We start from the raw sequence: 16796 nt of genomic DNA, 5'->3' as shown, positions 1-16796 counted from the left end.
TAATAAGGGCCGGGGAGATGGCTCAGTGGAATAAGCACTTCCCAGGCAAGTGCAAGGGCCTGAGTTCAATCCCTGGTTCCGCCAAAAAAAAGGAACGGGGAGATGGCTCAGTGGAATAAACGCTTTCCTGGCAAGTGCAAGGACCTGAGTTCAATCCCCGGTTCCACCAAAAAAAAGGAAAAAAAATAATAATAGTGTAGGTATCTTTAATTATTACTAGGAGGTTTTAACCCAAACCTTTCTGCTTGCTGAGAATACCTTGTACATAAACCTACACCTCTGATCCCTTATTGTTGTACTTGTTGTAGAAAACCTTGTAAGAGACCATGCATGGTTGGACTGATGATGAGCTAGGCGTGCTGAGCATGAATGATGTGAGGCTCCACGGGATTACTCTGAAGTCTGGCCCAAGTGTTGGTCTAAGCTCGAAGGATACCGATATCTGTGCCAATGGGACAAGGTTTTTCTCATCAGTACCTGAAGGGGAATGAGGTTGTAGATGTTTTTAAAGTACAGCAAGCAAAGTTGGGCATAAATTTAGATGTTTCCTTGCATAGTGTCTCTTCTACGCTGATAATTTGACAGACGGCAAGCAATTTGGCTTTTTACGCTGTATATTTCAAAGGATAAATGAGAGGAACAAACCGTAGGCTACATTCCCCTCAGGATAGGCACACCACCCAACGTGAACATTATTCTAGGATTTTCAGGAACCCATTCCCAGGCACTGTGAGGCAGCTTCCCCATTTTTCACATTAAACAATAAATACTAGTTAGTTGGTGTTTGTGGTTGTGTTAGGTTTTGATCTATAGAAAAAATGCATTTATATTTCTAGGAGAATTGTAGTTACTGTGATTCTGCTTGATGAGTTAAGAGTGTTTTCAGCAGTTTGGATTCAAGTATAGAGGAAAATTGGCATTTTGGAATGATGAAAGCTAAGCTCAAGAGATGAAGTGAGTATCAGTGTTCCTTTAGTCGTGTCTCCCATAGAATTTCTGCTTGTGTGACTGATAGGTCTTTTTGTGATCTGTGATAATTCTATGATTAGAAGCACAAATAGTTAAATCTTGTTTACAAAACTGGGGCCTTAAGACTGTTCTCTCTCTCTCTCTCTCTCTCTCTCTCTCTCTCTCTCCCCCTCTCTCTCTCTCTCTCTCTCTCTCTCTCTCTCTCTCTCTCTCTCTCTCTCTCTCTCTCTCTCTCTCTCTCTCTCTCTCTCTCTCTCTCTCTATATATATATATATATATATAGATATATAGATAGATAGATAGATATTTCTAGATTTATTTATTATGTGTATGTATTTAATCTTGTTTAAAAGATATGCTATTGATATGTGTTGTCTTTCGTACTAGGGTTGAATACTGGGGCCTTGAACTGTTCTATATACATCTCTAGCTCTTTACTATTTTATCTTTAAAGATGGTATGGATATTTTATGTGGTCTTTTGTTCTGAGGTTTAAAACTGGGGTCTTAAGAGTAGTCCCTATACATTTTTACTTCTTGTCTGTCTATCCTAAGTTAATCTGAGCTTGCTTCAGACTTGATTAGGGTCTTTCTACTTTTATTTAATTTATTCATTCATTTATTTCTTTATTGAAATACTCTTGTGTAGTGAACCTAAGGCATTTCAGTATTTATGATGTTCTTGTGTGTATGAATGTATTTATGTGTGTATTTATTTATTGAAAGACCCTTGTAACATTAACCCAAGCTGGTCCAGACTTTGGTATGATCTTCCTGGTTTTTATTTATTGAAAGACCCTTGCTCAGTTAACATAGGCCATTTCAGTATTTTTGATGTTCTTGGTATGTATATATGTATTTATTTATTTATTTATTGAAAGACCCTTGTAGTGTTAACCCAAGCTGGTCCAGACTTTGGTATGATCTTCCTGGTTTTTATTTATTGAAAAACCCTTGCTCAGTTAACGTAGGCCATTTCAGTATTTTTATGTTCTTGGTATTTATTTATTTATTTATTTATTTATTGAAAGACCCTTGTAATGTTAACCCAAGCTGGTCCAGACTTTGGTATGATCTTCCTGGTTTTTATTTATTGAAAGACCCTTGCTCAGTTAACATAGGCCATTTCAGTATTTTTTATTTTCTTGGTATGTATATATGTATTTATTTATTTATTGAAAGACCCTTGTAGTGTTAACCCAAGCTGGTCCAGACTTTGGTTAATCTTCCTGGTTTTTATTTATTGAAAGACTCTTGCTCAGTTAACCTAAGCCATTTCAGTATTTTTGATGTTCTTGGTATGTATATATGTATTTATGTATTTATTTATTGAAAGACCCTTGTAGTGTTAACCCAAGCTGGTCCAGACTTTGGTATGATCTTCCTGGTTTTTATTTATTTTGAAAGACCCTTGCTCAGTTAACATAGGCCATTTCAGTATTAATGAGGTTCTTGGTATGTATATATGTATTTATGTATGTATTTATTTATGGAAAGACCATCTTAATATTAAACCCAGCCATTTTAGACTTTGTTACGGTCTTTCTGCTTTTTGTTGAAAGATGCTCACTCAGTTAACCCACACTATTTCAATATTTTTTTATCTTTTTGCTATTTATCTTTTATTTATTGATTTATTTAAAGGCCCTCCCAATGTTTTTTTTCCCTCCCAACATTAAGCCAAGTCATTTCAGATTTTGTTAGGCTCTTCCTTTTTATATGTTGAAAGACCCTTGCTAAGTTTACCCAAGCCATTTCAGTATTATCTGCCTGCTTTATCTGTTTAAAATCCCTCACTGTGTTAAACTAAGCTGTTTGACTTTCTTACATCTTTCTGCTTTTTATTTATTTCTGGAAAGCCCCTTGCTAAGTTAACCCTAACCATTTCAGTGTTACTTACAATCTCACTGGTATTTACCTAACTATTTCAGTGTTATTTAAGATTTTACTGGTATTTATTTATATATTTATTTTTGAAAGTAGCTCACTAAAGTCGTTTCAGTATTCATATGATTTTATTTATTGAAGGTACCTTGCCAAGTTAACTAAAGCTGTTTCAGTATTTTATATGATTTTCATGTTTTTATTTATTTATTGAAAGTACCTCGGAAGTTATCCAAGCCATTTCAGTATTTATGATCTTCCTGTTATGTATGTATGTATGTATGTATTGAAAGGCCCTTGCTAAATTAGCCCAACCCATTTCAGTATTTATGATCTTTCTCTCTCTCTCTCTCTGTCTCTCTCTCCCCCCAACCCTCGTCGTGTTACCCAAGCCATTTCAGTATTTATGATCTTGCTACAATTTATTATTTTATCTATCTATTGAAGACCCTTGCTGTGTTAACTCAAGCCATGTCAAAACTTCTTACACATCTTTCTTGATTCTTATTTATTGAAAGACCCTCACTAATTAACCCACACCATTTCCGTATGTCTTGTGATCTTTCTGGTTTATATTTTTTGAAAGATGTATGCTAAGTTAACCAAAGCGGTTTCAGACTTTCTTATGATCCTCCTGATTTTATTTATTGTAAGAGCCTAGCTAAATTGACCCAAGCCATTTCAGACTTTGTTACAGTCTTGCTGCTTTTTATTTATGTAATGAAAGTTCTTAAGTTAACCCAAGATGTTTCAGACTTGGTTATGATCTTACTGTTTCTGCTGCTCAGAGTTTGTGTGCCCAAAAATTGTATAATTTAAGGTCTTAGTCCTAGACATCTTACTTAGTGCAGATGAATGTTATATGTATGTGTGTGTGTGTGTGTGTGTGTGTGTATGTGTGTGTGTGTGATTATTGATAAGTGTTGTATTAATATGAAGGGTGGTGGTAGTGTCATGAGATATAACATTTAAAAGTTAGGTATATGACTTTCTAATTTTCAACTTATTGAAACCTTGTTTTCTTGTAAAAATATTACTGTATTTGTAGTCTTCTGGGATTGTTTGGTATATCTTAGTGTTCCTGATGATAGGATGAATAAAATTTTTTTCAGTCAAAATCTATAGGTCAGGCTGGGCTTATATGCACTGTGAAGCCCAAGTTGGCCTTGAGCTCACTGCAGTCCTCTTGGCTTTACCCATCTGAGTGCTTGGATTACAGGTGTGAGCCAGCCTTCCTGCTAACTGGCTTACATTTAGAAGTATGCAGTTGTGTGAGAGGAGTAAGTGAATGAAGTTCTGTTGAGTTGCAGTGTGACATGGATTGTTTGGCGTTGGAATGTTTGGAACCTAGAGAGAACCATACATTAGCAATTGAAGTATCTCTTTGGGTAATTGTGCTTTATGTATATTTATAATTTTGGAGAGAGGATCATGCTGTGTAAACCACATTGCAAACGTGCCTCACCCACCTGAGTGCTGAGATTACAAATGTACACTTTCACACCTGGCGGTAACTATTCTTTACAGATGATTTGAAGTATGCTTATAAATAAAAATCTTCACAGAGATTGCTTACTTGGTGCTGGGACTCAGTGTTTCTTGAACTTGGTAACAGTTTATTTTTGGAAAAGGGAATTGCAGATTGAGAGAAGCTAATTGACTAAAGGCATAATTTGCTGAAAGGAGGAGAAACATCAGTGACAAGTGGATTGCTGGTGAGGTAATGGGAAGCAGATGAGAAAGAGTGCAAGTTCCCAGTGGTGATCATGCCCTTTAGTTGGTTAAAGAGATATGTTTTAGAACAATGTCAGGTGTGTTCCACAAAACTTGTAATACTTGTATGCACCATTTGGGGTTTGGTTTAGTCATAATGATCATTTGCATAGTCTTCATGGTATGAGTCTTAGATATATTCTATTTGTAAATTTCATTTTATGATTACAAGTTTACAAAGTAAAATAATTTCATGTGACATCAGGAGTCGTAAATGCATATCTGAAGTTGGTCATCTTTCCTATCTCAGTTTCCCCGTCCAGTCGAGTGCCTGTCTGTATGGTGAAAACATTGAATTCTGAGCCTGGATTACTGTGATGAGCAAACCATGTGTCAGCTTTGGCTCTGTTCGATAGTGTCTGAAGGGCTGCTTTGGTGAATTGGTGGTTCTCAGATTTTACACTACATATAAAAACCACATTTCTGAAGAGGAAGTAGATCTTGGTGTTGCCAATAGTATGTTGAGAGTTGTTTTGATCATTTATAATGGAAATCACAAAAGGCCAAGTATGGCTGTTTTAGTGTCAGCAACTTTTTGAGTTCTAGTGCCACCAAGTCTTAGTTCTTTGTGATAACAGCTGCGAAAGCTTGAGTTGCAGCAATTCAGCACCTAGTGTTAACAGCAAACTTGGCAAGTGTCTCAGGAACCAGAGCTTCTCAGTAACTCACTTAGCAGTTCGTGGCGGCCCTGTTAACTGTATCTGGCTGCCAGTTTTCAGGTTGGCAGCCCTTATTTGGTGTTCTTAGTGAAAGCAGGTCAACCTGTTCAATTTGAAATAGAATCTGAGGATAGGCAAGATAAAACCTTGATATCAACACTTTATTGGAACTTGTCATAGTAGTAGTGAGCAGTGCGTGAAATAGTTTTCAGAAATGCCTTGAAGGTGAGATGAGGGCTGCTAATGGAAAATGTAATAGTCTTTCTGCAGATCATAATCTTTCACTGTCATGCTAGATTCAAGTCTCCAGGTCTGATGGTCAGGGATGGTTGAGGGAAATTGTTAAGAGATTTAGGGGGAACAAGTAAGCAGGTATTTGATGGGTGGCCACATAAAGAACACTGTCATGGAATTATCTGGAACTGTTTGTAACATGCACAGAAAAGCACTAGAAATGTGATTTCCATGCAAGCTACAAAAGCAGTAGTACTGCGGTCCCACTAGGATCATGGTAGGGCACCAGGGTGTCATGACCACAGTTGGATGCATCCTTTGACTGCGCCTCATTTTGATGAGTGATACAAGGGGCAGCAGCCTGTTCATTCACTGTTGTTCCTGTGAAGCACATAGATTTGGCTCTTGTAAGATGAGAATAGGAATATTTATTTTGTCAGTACAGTCTGTATGCAAGGAGCATTTGCTAGTTACATTTTATCTGTAGAGATTGGAAAAACTTGATTTTTTTTTTTAACACAACAAGACATTATAAAGCCAACTTCTCCATAAACTTTTGCAAAAAAAAAGAATGTATCCATTTGGGAAAAATACCAGCCCTCTCTTTCAATCTCATAGAAACAAAAAGTTTATTTTTTACAAACTGCCATTGGCTCACACTACTAGGTACAACAGAGAAATTGACTATATTCCAGATGAAATATTCCTTTTGTGACTTATGTGGATGCAGACATCAAAATGAAAAATCTTAATAGTGTATTTATAATTCTAAAAGTGGCCCTTGCAATTATTTAATCACTGAGGAAACAAGTTTTCTAAGAATTATTTCACTGTGGTGATTTGTGCTTGTCATCCCAGCAATAGTTGAGACAGAAGTATCGACATGAGTTTAAGGCCATCATGGATTAATAACAGATTTCAAGGCCAGCATTTGCTAAATAGTGAGATCCTGTCTCAAACATAAAAAATCGTCCAAAATAATCCTTAAATTTCTCATACTTCAAAAATTATGTGACTATCACATTTATTTTGAACATTTTGGTAATTGATATTGTGTATAATGATGAGAATAGCTATAAACACTCACCCAACTTGTGTTGCAAGCATTTGAGATTCTCTATAGGACACAAAATAATGTTCCTGCTCTCTATTTGTATTTTGTTACTTGGTACCTCGCCTCCTTCCCTCTCTCCTCTTCATTGAATGGTTCTTTACATAGGAGTGAGAACAAGAAATACTTGTCTTTTTCATGCTCAGTTTATCAGATTTTATTTATTTTGACTCTTTTTTACTTCAGTCTGGCCTTGAAAACATTATGTACCCCAGGCTGTTTCATCTCAAGAGTCCCAAAATGCTGGGATGACAGGGATATGCCATTATGCTGGGCTACTTTATATGTTGGTAAAATGTTCAAATTCAGGGCTGTGGAGATCACTCAGTGGAATAAGTACTTCCCTGGCAAGTGCAAGGATCTGAGTTCAATCCCTGGAAATGCAAAAAAAAAAAAAAAAAAAGTTCAGATTCATGCATGTTGCACTGGATTTCAGTCATATGGTTGTACGCTGTTCCTGTGTCTACAAACAACCTATTTTTCACATTCATCTCCCTTGGTTTCTTCACCTGTTAATTTTGAATAATGCTGTCATAAACAAGAGTATGGAGGTACCTTTAGTATATTGATTTTATTTTTGTTGAGTATAGATTGTTAGTGCTGTTTTCTTTGAAGGTGACAAAAAATGGGAATACTGTATTAGTGAGTGACCTAGAAACTTTGTAAAATCAGCCACTATCACTGAGATTTGTCCAGGCCTGATGGCAGTGAGGAACATGGACGTATCCCCTCGTGGCATTCCAGGAGTGAGCAGCTGAGCCACAAAAATGACTGCGCGTGGGACTTCTTTAGACTGGAAAGCAACGACAGTGGAAACCAAGGAGAGGGTTGAAAAAAGTCAGTTTGCCTGACAAGTTTTCTGTTAGTGTATTAGATTAATTTGTGAGTGGACTTTCATAGTAAAATGTGTATTTTATAATATGTAACACTCTCTAGTGAGCTTGGCCAGACATCAAATTGAAATTTTAACTAGATTGAATGATTCTTAAACTACTGTGTACTGGCTCTAAGTAATGCCAGTGGTACAGCCACAAAACTGCATTAGAAATTCTTGAAGCAATAGTCCTATCTTTAAAAAACCAGACTGAATAATAAGTTTCATTTGACTGAGTTAGTAATGTGGAACATCTGGCTTAAAAGGCTGAATTTTGAGATAATCTTCCTTTATGGAGAGAATAAAAACATGAAAACATCAAGAACATTGGTGTCCATTCTTGCTGTTTTCTGAAGCTTTGCATGTTTGGTCACAAAGAAAAAAAGGATCCTTAAAAATTGGCCTATATTGGATGCTCCATTTATGTCAGGCTAGCTCACTAGAGAATAAATCTAGGTCATAATAAAATCAACTTGATTATAATCAACTGTTTTGTTTTAAATTCTGTGATGTTAAGAGTGTATTGGAAAGACAGCATACATTTTGCTGGATTAGAGAGTAATTGTATAAAACAATATGTATATAGTGTTCTTTCAAATGGAAAATATTGAGTTAATATAATCATTATAGTGGATATATGACATGAATACGATCTATTTCAATCAAATGAAATGATTGAAAAATTCTGATGTGGAAAGCGTATGAACAGATAGTTAAACTAACATAGAATATCATGTATTTAAATACTTACACAATTATTTATTGCAAATATTATATTTTGCTGTGAATTGTATGTAAGTGACCTGGCTAACAGAAGAAAAACCTGTCTCCTACTGGGCCTATCATGGAGCCTAAAAAGAGATGGTGTGGATTATTCTCCAGAAACAGAAGGTATTCTTCATATTCCAGTAACTGACTGTTTTGGGACCGTGTCTCTCAAGTGTACTTACCAATTTTCAACCAATTGCCTGCATTATAAGACAGCTCTTAAGAAGATGGTAGACATCAGGTTTTCTGCAATTTGCAGTGAGTGTGTTTCCATAGAAGACAACATCGCTCTGGCAATATTTCCAGCATCTTCTATGATGGTAAAACTGGAGATCTCCCACGTTCAGGCTCCGGACATTGGGACCTATTTATTTTGTTGCATAGCTTCAGTCTAATTCTCTGATCCTTGATCACCAGAAACCATTGGCTGCAGACCAATATATAATTCTGGACAGATTTAAAAATTTTTCTTCCATTAGTAGAGGTCATCTAGAACTTCGTCCTCAGTTACTGCCAGAGAATTGTTAAAACTGTACTTTTTTGCAAATTGTTTTAAAATTTTGTTTGTGGACCCTTGGGCAAGTCTAAACTGGCTGGAGAGCTGCAGAAATGGGTTCCTGGCTTAGAAGTTCTTGGGAGTTCATTCACAATATAGGAAAACAACATGAATACCAGAATTGTCCTGCAAATGCACCTCAAAACAGCTTGCAGTGTACTTGGAAAATATCCATTGATTCATTTAATAAGGGTCAGAAAATTTGTGCTGGTGTTAGCAACATGTAGACAGAAAAAAAAATTCATTGAGCTAAAACCTTCAGTTGTGGAACTTACCAAAAAAAAAAGATGAACACTGCTCTGAAATTGATTTTGCTGTGACATTTCATTGGATAACCTAAATTGAGAAAAACCAACGGTCGATGTTAGTGGTATAGGGTATCCATGTCTTATTTGTATACATATGCAAAATTGTTTTTCTGCTAGAATTATAAAGCACCTATGAACCTTTAAATTTTAGGATTTTTGCAATGTAGTTAAGGTTAAATATTTGAGAAAAATGTTATTAACATCGTTTTTAGGTAACAATGCAATATGATAATTGTATATAACAAAATGTAATTGTTTTATTGTGTTCAGTTTATTGTTCACAGAAATGAAGTTAGTAAAAATGTATGAAGATAGACACTGCAAAATAGCTTTTTAGGGAAATCTATAAAAGTATTTTGGGTGAAAATTGGCTTCATAAAAATTTTATAAGGGAATTTAGTTCTACATTTTTCAGTAGCACAGGGTAGTACAGTAGAACCAGTAGTAACAGCACTGCTTTGTTAGTCTGTGAAAAGACATTTGAGATTCCATTTTATGAGGTATCCATGTATAGTTTATTATGGAATATTTCTGAATGACTTATGTTAAACATTTTCATTTTATTACTGTTCTCTATGGTTCCTTTAAGTATATAATTCTTTAATGTGTAATATTAAGGCAGCATATATGTGAATGTATATACATAGTCTGGTATTTATATTCATGTCATAAAATTATAATACATTTGCAGAAGACATATACTGACAGGACAAGTAGCCTTCAGTTTCAGTGGGACGTAGGATGATTTGTATACATTAAATTAGAGCACTGTTAGTAAATCATAAAATGAAAAAATGTTATTTTGTACTTGGTAATTCACTTGTGAAAGTATATTGTCAATTAGGTGACAGAATTTCTAAACAACTTTGAATATAATAGAATATTGCTAACAGCTAAAAAATACGGTGAAAATGTCATTGGAAACCTTTTGTGGCTGGCAGATATGTTTGTATATAACTAGACTTCATTGGATGTGTGAAAAACCTACATTTTTTTTAGTATTTCACTAAATTTTATCATAGGGTTGCTAACTAGAATGATTAACATTATAGGTAACTACTACTGCTACCTGTATTTTTATAAATATGTGCAGTGGGTGATTTTATTTCCTCATTTGTCATCACCTGTGTATATAAAGAAATGTGTAGATCATGTGGGTATTACTACATGCTATGTACAGGTTTACATTTATATGTACACGTACTTACAAAATATGTTAGTAGAAATTTTATTTTTCTGGATAATACTGTATAGTTGATAATGTCATAGAGATTCTTTTTATATGATTATACTTTAAATATAAGAAATCAAAAAAAATTAGGGGCTAGGGAGATGGCTCAGTAGAATAAGTGCTTCCCTGGCAAGCACAAGGGCCTGTGTTCAATCCCTGGTTCCGCCAAAAAAAAAAAAAAATCAGCTTGGTTTTCTTATTTTGCTTTTTTACATAGAAGTTATGCTTGGTATTTGTATATATAGTATATATTAGGGAGTAAAAACATTTTTAGTTGAATGGAAAATGGGATTATAATCAGGATATTGTGTCCATTTTACTTAAGTATTTAACTTGTGCTTATAATAGCGAACTAGACTGAGGTTTATAATATTTTGAGTTCATGCAAATCAAATTGTTCTGTGTTCCATTGCTGCATGAAAAAACTTTGTAGATAATAGGCCCAGTAATTTTAAAATTTAAAATGTAGACTTCAAATGTGTTGTATCTCACTAATTATAATTTTGTAATTATACTGTTTTTCATACCAATGTATTTTGAAATTAATAAGACACTGAAATTTATCACTCTTAGATAGGCTCATAGAATGAATATGGTAGTGGAACATGGCTGTAATAAGTGCAGACGGGAGTCCTAGCCAAGACAATTTCAAGATAGAGCCCAGCCTTGCTACCTTAACTGACAAGAGAAAAGGGTCAGAGATGGAGCCCAGTACTGCCAAAAATAAAGACACGTGGAGATGTACAAAATTTATCATTTATTGCTTTGAGTGTTTGAAGACAAAAGTCACAAGACTGTATGTATGCATTTACCCCATTCTCATAGACTAGCTTGCATTGTGTCAACTATGAATTGCATTTTAAAATCAACTTCTTGAGAAAAAAAAATAATTTGGCCTTTCTAGATGTTTGGGGTTTATTGACATACATTTCTATTTGTTTGCTTTTCAAGTAACATTCAAGATATAAATGATTATATCAAAGCAATTTTGTACTACCTCTTGGAACTATACAAAATTTTGTATGCGTTCCCTTAGTTGCATGACAACATTCAAGACAACTTTGTAAATAGTAAAATACAAAAGTAATTCTAACATCTAGTCTATCTAGATGAATAGAGTCTCACAAAGTATAATTTTGTAAATAAGTCATGATAAACTTTTAAATCATCACATTGGTCAATTTTTTGGAAATTGTTAGGTATCTGTTATTTCAACAATGTGTCTTTACTTTTTGTCAGGGGAAAGAAAGTTTTAAAACTGTATTTTCTATTTTGAATTGTTGTCTTGGAGGAGTATTCTATTTTCATTGTTAACATCTTAAAACCCAAAATCATCACATTGTATGCGTGTCTTTGGTCAGTTACATAGATGTTTATGATAAAACAGTGTCTCAAACTATTCGAGAAAAATTTGTAAATAACGTACTATTTTAAAACATCCAGATTTTCTAGATGCATGTTGTTGTAACATTGTAATATATGATAACACTTATAAATCCTTTTTAATTTTTGTATTTAATTATCTCTTAAGTCCTGTATTTTAGGTTAGATTATTGCCATACATTTTGACTGATAGCATTGAGAAGAAAAACTTTTGAACAGTTGTCTCTTTTTCCATTATTCCTTATCAACTCTGTGAAAGCTGGTTGTCAAACCCAATTTTGTGTTCATGGTGGCCTTTGCAAATTAATTTTAAATGGTTTCCTAAAAGAGCATGCAACTCAGCAATTGTGCAGCAGTAGAATCTTAACAGTGCAACAAAACATGCTGGATTGCCTAAGGAAAGAAAGAAGAGATTACAGGTGAGTACCAAGAAATTCTATTTGGTTTCAAATAGATGAACTAATAATATTATTGGAGATATTCTGTACAGAATAAATTTTCTGATGTTACAAGACATATTTACGGCTATTGTCAATCAAATATGTTTTTGGAAGTGCTTCTTTTGAAAAGTTCAAAGTTACCCTCACTGTTTGTGCTTCTGGTTGAAAGCATGCATTCTAATTATATGTTCAAAGGTAGACTTACATTACTAGCCTCCCTAATTTTTTATAAATCAGAAACAAATTTGCACAATTACTTTATGTCTAAAGACACGATTTTTTAATATTTATTTATTTATTTATTTATTTATTTATTTATTTATTTTTGCAGAACTGGGCATTGAACTCAGGCCATTCTGCTTGCCAGGTGATCGCCCATTCTACTGAGCTATCACCCTAGTCCAGTGTTGCAAAAAATTTTTTTAAGCTTTTTTTTTTTTAAAAAAAATCTTATAAAAACAAAGCATTTATTTTCAGTAATTGCTGAAATTCTCAAGATGAACTGGAGGCTGCCACAGCTGCTCTCTTGGGCTTGGTGTCATTCCTTCACGGAATCCATGCCTAAATCTGCACCATACAATTTTTTGGTGCCTCATTCCACCCGTTATGGTAGCATTTTGCCTTTTAGACTTTGCACTCAGTTATACTTTCTCTTGTACTTGTCGGGATAGCCACATTTGCCTCAAGTCAACTTCTGAAATTGGTAGACCCTAGATCCACAGTAGTGCCACAATGTGTGTATCTTACTGGGATGCTTTCCAAAGGATGGCATTCCCTTCGTTATTTTACTTGAACCACAGAGACCAGGAGTCAAATACGTTTTATAGGGTTTTTTTAATCATATAGAACTCCAAGGGAAAACATTTCAATACTTTCACGATTTGTACCCAGTATGGTGACAGGTATATGTATTTTATCTATTCTTTCCCATTTACTATTTTTTATTAATTTATATAATCTGGTGATAACCTTCCATTTACCCATTGTTCTGTCTTATTTTGTACTTCTCAGGTGATGAAGATGAGATATATATCATCACTAAAATTGCCTATTACACCTTAATTTATAGGTTTTAAGGACAAACCAGAGGTAAGGTGGATTTGATGAATATGTGTGAGACATCTCCTTGGCTAAGGAAATCAATACTGTTTAAGTGGTTGTCAAATTGTATTTTCAAAGAAGTAGGTATTTTGTTTCTTTGGAATGGTCGCACCACCTGAGGTATAGATGGCTTATGCTCTGCCACTGAGCTAATACACCAGTAATCAATTAGAGTAAAGTACTCAATTAGAGTAAAGCTACTTTTGTTTGTTTTTATGTTACTGGGGATAGAATGTAAGACCTCAAACTTGCCAAGCAGGTACTTCTGCCACTGAGGAATATTCCCAGCCCCTAAAGATATTTTAATAAAATACTGATTCATATGAAAATAGATTAACCCCTTATGGCAATTCATTAAAATTTAACTTAAAAATTTAAGTTTTAATAAGAGAATGCTAATTGATTTGTTTTAACAAGTACACTATTATGGTATTTAAAAAATCAGTTTCATGAAAAATGCAGGAGAACTTCATGAGAAATGCTAATATTAAAGAATAGTAAATCAGAACCACTGTGGTCTAAGTGCCTGCTTAGTCAAGTACAAGGAACTGGGATTCATTCCTGTGCCATGCTGGCCTGGCTCCAGGTGTGTTCAGCCAGCACCAAAGACTGGGCACAATGAACCATGCCTGTAACGGGGGTGGGGAAGCTGAAAACAGGAAGATCAGTGTGACACTGAGTTGGCATAGTGAAACCATGTGCCAAATACATAAAACTGAAAAAATAGTAATTCATACCAAATTGTAATGTAAGACCTATTAATGAGGAATTTTATGTTATTGACAGAAATTATAAAAACATTGGACAGCCCCTTCTCTACTAGTTTGCCTGTTTCTTCAGAGTGGTATGTATTTTTCTCTTAGATAATTTCATCAATAAAATTTTATACATTTATTTGACTATGACCTGTAAGTTTTCTATGTACTAAATATGCTTATGTAAGTTTGAATTCTTTTGACTGAATATGAATTATTTGTCTAGGTTAGAATCCTGGAAAACTAGAAGAGACTTTATTTATTCCCAGTAGTGTTAACAATCAATTATAAAAAAGTGACCTGTGGAAGTATTTTTATTTTTTTTAATTTTATTTATTTATTTATTTTTTTGTGTGTGGCCAGCTCAGCCCACCAGGGGGCGGGGCTGGCTGGCATGTGGTGCTGGGGATCGAACCGCGGTCCCTGTGTCTGCCAAGCTTGTTTCAAGTAGGTGCTTTAGACCACTGAGCCATCTCACCAGCCCAGTATTTTTATTTTTGAAGTATTCTTCACACCTTTCTGTGTGAAATATTCCATTAATAGTGTTACTGCAAGTTCCATTGAATTGGGGATATATGCCTTATTTATACCTTTTATTAATCTTGATGTATGATCATAGATGATTTTTATGTATGAAGTTTTCTTGAAGTAGTGAATTAAAATACTTCTTACCATGAATTGGTATTTGTAGCATTACCTATTATGGGCAATGAATCAATCATCTATATATATATATATTTTTTGCAGAAGCAGGGATTGAACTTGGATCCTTGTGCTTGTCAGGGAAGCGCTTATTCTACCAAGCCATCTCCCTAGCCTCATATAAAATTTTTTTAAAGCCTTCTATTATTTTATTTTTATTTTAGGGAAGGGTCTACAGGTTATTCAGGTTCTCACTACTAGTTCAGACTTGTAGTGATTTGCCTGTTTACAGCCTCCCAAGAGCTGGGATTAGAGTTTTGTGCCACCACACCCAGTCTCAGTTGCCCTCTCAGCATGCCCCAGGGGCAGGGCTGGCACAGCAGGCCCTGGGATTGAACCCCTGGCCCCTGGGCCTGCTTGCATGCACTTTAATCCACTGAGCTATTTGGCCAGCCCTAAAATATTTATTATTTTTTTTTAAGTTTTTTGCAGAACCGGGGATTCAACTCAGATCCTTGCATTTGCCAGTCAGGCGCTTATCCTACTAAGCCATCTCCCCGGCCCCTACCTTAAAATATTTATATTTTTTCATGTAGTCATCAAATTGGCATGAATTCCTTATGTAATTTTTCCAAAGCATTTTTTAAGAGTAATTTCTGTGGACTGCACATAATTCTGGGAAATTGGTATCAATGAGAAATAGAAATTAGTAGTGATTTTCTAAAAAGACAGTTAATGTTTTTAAGCAGTATAGATCATGGCAGGCCGGGGAGATGGCTCAGTAGGATAAGCACTTCCCTGGCACGCACAAGGGCCTGAGTTCAATTCTCAGTTCCACCAAAAAAAAAAATCTTTTATTCATTTGGTGCAGGGTCTCACTACACAGCTTGGGAATATAGTGATCCTCTTGTTGCAGCCTCCCCAGCTCTTGGATCACAGGCATGCACCACCACATTGGTTTTGGGTGGTCAGCTCAGCTTGCCTGGCCTCAGTGCATGACTGGCATGGCATGCAGTACTGGGATCTGAACCCAGATTCTTGCTCTTGCCAGGCAGGCACCGAGACTGCTGAGCTATTATCTCAGCCTAGACAGCTAATGTTTGTATGGCTTCTTTATTACTTCAGAATTCCTTAAGACATTTTTCATTAGAATAAATGCTGCCATATTTTAGGTTTGTAATGGATAGTAAGTTAACTTCTAAATTTTCCACTGTGCCTTCAGGTGATTCCTGAGATGATCCTTCACCATTTCTGCTATCAGTCACCTCATCAAGAGTCGTCATCATTCTCAGAGACTTCCTAAGTTGACAGATGTTTCCACTGATGGTCCCTGCTGTACAGAAAAATTGGCGTCGAGCATACTTTTTGGATGGAAGATCTGAAAGTTTTCCTGCCAGACTATATACTGTTCATGAGCGATTTTTATTGTGCATGGACTAAATCTTAAGATCTGGAATGTTGCCTGCATTGCTGCCGAAAGAAGTTTGATATGATGGAATTTAAGGGCTTCGTCTCAGTGCTTCCATAAGTATGCATTGCAAATGTTTATTACCACTTTTCACCGAAGATATTTGAAACTGAATTAAACTTTGTAAACAGTTGAAGGACATGATACTTTTTTTGTACCAGAAATTCAGTTTAGGACCTTGCAGTTCTGCTACCACAGTCCAGTACATGGTATTTTTCAAAATATTTTGATTTAAAAATGACTTACATTTTAATTTTATTTTCTCATAAGTAATATTAAATGAATTTATTTGAATACTTATTAGCTATAAGTTCTCTATGTACCTCATGCTTGTGTAAAGATGAATTCTTTGGCTGCATTTGAATTATTTCCTTGGATCTTGACAAAATTTATTTTCCTCTTAATTCAAGTAAATGCTTGTTGAAATCAAAAATTCACCATTTCCTAAAACTGACCACTTAGATTTTAATAATTGATGGTAAATTATAACAAAGGTGGTTTTTCGTGTTAATGTTAAGCTATCATCTTTAGACCATTGTAATATGAAGCCATCTCATTTTTATATGGCATGATTTAAACCATCTCACTTTTTGTTTTCATGTATCATCATAGTAACGAACTGTTACTGATTCCTAAGACT

General features: G+C 35.0%; 1 long non-coding RNA gene and 1 other non-coding gene across 2 annotated transcripts; both read left to right on the top strand.

Moving 5' to 3' along the window:
• Positions 1 to 336: 336 nt before the first annotated feature.
• Positions 337 to 404, top strand: LOC111816300. Its single transcript, XR_002820730.1, has one exon. It is a non-coding gene; the product is annotated as a small nucleolar RNA SNORD64 (small nucleolar RNA).
• Positions 405 to 10915: 10511 nt separating this feature from the next.
• LOC111816197 lies at positions 10916 to 16370 on the top strand. The gene is made up of 4 exons (XR_002820650.1): positions 10916 to 12169; positions 13202 to 13279; positions 14078 to 14135; positions 15911 to 16370. It is a non-coding gene; the product is annotated as an uncharacterized LOC111816197 (long non-coding RNA).
• The last annotated feature ends 426 nt before the right edge of the window (positions 16371 to 16796 follow it).

The sequence above is a fragment of the Octodon degus genome, unplaced genomic scaffold (assembly GCF_000260255.1).
Source record: "Octodon degus isolate 3935 unplaced genomic scaffold, OctDeg1.0 scaffold00002, whole genome shotgun sequence".
Taxonomy (NCBI): domain Eukaryota; kingdom Metazoa; phylum Chordata; class Mammalia; order Rodentia; family Octodontidae; genus Octodon; species Octodon degus.
This window is presented reverse-complemented; position numbering and strand designations above follow the sequence as displayed.